Below are 2,968 nucleotides of genomic sequence, written 5' to 3' on the forward strand. Positions count from 1 at the left end.
CTTTGTGCGATAAATAATCTAGTATCTCTCTTTTCAATTCTTATATATTGGGAATTATACATCTTTGCAGATTTAGTCCTCTAAGGGATACACTGAATTTTTTCTTTATCTTTGGTCAGCTACCTCCCATGGGTCTAAAACACTTGTTCTGAACTTTACTTGCTCCAAACCTACTTTTATAGGACTGTTTGTTGGTCAATTTGCTGGCTGCTTCTTGCTTAGGATTGGAGGCTACTCCACATGCTACCAGGTCCTGGGGCTTCTATTTCTTCATTGAGAGAAAATCTTGCCCTCTTTCTTGACAGAGATTAATGTGCCTTCTTAGGCTCTTGGGCTCATTTCTTGTACTTCATATGAGAACTTGTTTGCTTTGTGACTCTTGTGCATTTTCAGGCTTTCCTTCCATTTCTTCTGCTCTGAAGCCTGTCAAACAGCAAAGTTCTTTTGTGTGGGGATGAGATCAAAGGTTTCCCCTTTCTTCTGTTTTGCCAGCTCTCTTTCTGTGATTAGCAAGCTCTCTTACGAACAATATTCTCAACTGTACCAGATGCTTTTCTTTGAAGTTTGTTGTGACTGACTTCCTTAGACACCCACCCCTTCACTCCACCATAAAGGGCTGCGAGAAACCATCTATCATGTACTAACACCGCGGGACTCCGTTCACTTCTCTGTAGGGTTCGATGTTGTGGCCCCATCTTGAAAACCCTCCCTTCTTACTGCCTTTGTACCTCTTCTGTTTTTTTCATTCTGTTTAATTTTTTTTTTATCTCAGCACCCTATCAGATGCTCTTCTGTCATCATTTTAAATATTATTTGCTAAAGCTCTGCTATTAGCCTTTGCTTTTTCTCTATATTTTTCTTTATAAACTTTAAATTTCCACATTAGACAGAGCTCAGAGAAACCTGCAGAAGAAGGGGAAGAAGGATTGTCAGAGCCAGAGGGGTCGAGGACACCAGGAGAACATGACTCATGGAATCAAGTAATCAGCGCTCACAGAAACTCCGAGACTGAACCTCAATCACGGAGCCTGTATGAGTCTGCAAGGTCCTCTACACGTATATTGTGGTTGTTTAGCTTGGGCTTTTGGGGAGACTCCAAGCAATGGAAGTGGGATGTCTTTGACTCTTGCTTGTTCCTGGGACCCTTTTCCTCCTCCTGGGTTACCTCATTCAGCCTTGACATGAGGGCTTACGCCTAGCCTTATTGCATGTTAGGTCATGTTTGGTTGATATTACTGGGAGGCCTGCTCTTTTCTGAAGGGAAACAGAGGCACAGTGGGGAAGAAGACATGCAGGAGGGGACTGGGAGCAGGGGGAGGAGGAGAAGCTGCAGTCGGGATGTATTGTTTGAGAGAAGAATACATTTTTTTTTAAAAAAATTACATTTTTAAAATAAATTTCTTTAATTTTTAAAGAAATTTAATTTCTTTAAATTAAAGAAAAAGAAAAAAAGTTAAATTCCTTTATTTTCACTATAACCTACATGCAAGTGTTTCCCAGATTCCCAAATGAAGACCCAGTCATCCATAGAGCCTTTGCAATCTGCATATCCAATGGCCATCTCCAACTTGTGCTCAAACTTCAAATCTATTTTCATTCCACCCAAAGTTCCTTTATATCATAACTTTGACAACTTTGTCCTGCTTTTAAAATTACTTAAATGTTCTAAATCTCAGTTTTTCCATTTATGAAATGAAATAATGCACTTTAGTAGAATAGAATGCTGGAGTAATGAGAAAAAACTAGTATTTATTGCTTATTGGTTATGTCCAGGTGCCAATAGAGCTAATATTTTTCAAGAATTGTTATTTATGGGAGGAAAGGAGAGTCTGAAAATGGTTATTGCTGCTGCAACTAGGATCCTGGGATTTGAAGCTCACTTTCTTTTTAATTCCATTCTTAGTGAAGCATAGAACATTAGTGTCTATGCCAGATATTGCTTCCCTGGGAGAGAGAAAAGCCATTTTTCCTAGTCACAGAATCTCGGGTAGTTTTAGTCTCCTTTCTTCTTTAAGAAAATCCTTAAGCCTGTGGGAGAATGCATGTTGCATGGCAAGTCTGCATGAATGTTAGATCTGCAATCCTGTATTCTTAGTTTTCATAATTAACATTTAAATAATTATCCACAATTAAATGCATCTATGAAAGCTATTATTCAATTCTCTGATCATTGACTATTACCTGGTGGAATGAAAGAAGAGAAACACATGACTGTTTCTGAATTGTGGTGTTAGATACCCAACTCCCTCTGCAGCTGGAAAAAGGTCTTGAAAGAACTTGACAAGGGCTTGTTCACACAAGAAAGTCAATACAGTTAGTATTTGCCTTTCAATATGAATCCCCGACCAGTGACTTCTAAGTGGATCCCAGAATATCATGAAATAATTTGTATTTCTTGGTATTTTGTAAAATCTTATCATTCATCTCTTGGGGGTTCAGCAGCAGCAGGCCCAGTGGGTTCACAAGTCAGTGGTACTGAAATGGCTTCCTTTAGTTTTTGTTTCACTTTGCATTATGTGGCGAATTTAGTCCAACAAAATCTTTCCAGAAGAAAAAAAAATCATGAAGGCAAGCATGTAAACACAAACAAAATAGTAAGTACTATTCAAAGAATTAACAGACCTCCCTGAGGGCCATTATCAACCTGTTGTATATTAAAAGATCTTTGAGAATTGAAGCTTTTCAAAATAAAAGAAGAAACAAAATTCATTAACTATATATCCTTTTGTGTGATAAGAAGACATTTACTCCAATTTCTTGACTCAGTATGACTGGCTTTCTCAAACATTTCTTTTAAGTATTTCATTTAACATTCATACAAGCATATATTGTGTTTGAATCAAATCCACTTCCATCCCTTCTCCTCAAATTCCTCCTCCATCTCTACCACCACTTTCCCCTCCCGACTTTATATGCTCGCTTTCATCATCCCTTTCTCTTTTTAAAAAAATGCCACTAAGTCCTTTTA

The sequence above is a fragment of the Peromyscus leucopus genome, chromosome 5 (genome assembly GCF_004664715.2).
Source record: "Peromyscus leucopus breed LL Stock chromosome 5, UCI_PerLeu_2.1, whole genome shotgun sequence".
NCBI classification, from domain to species: Eukaryota; Metazoa; Chordata; class Mammalia; order Rodentia; family Cricetidae; genus Peromyscus; species Peromyscus leucopus.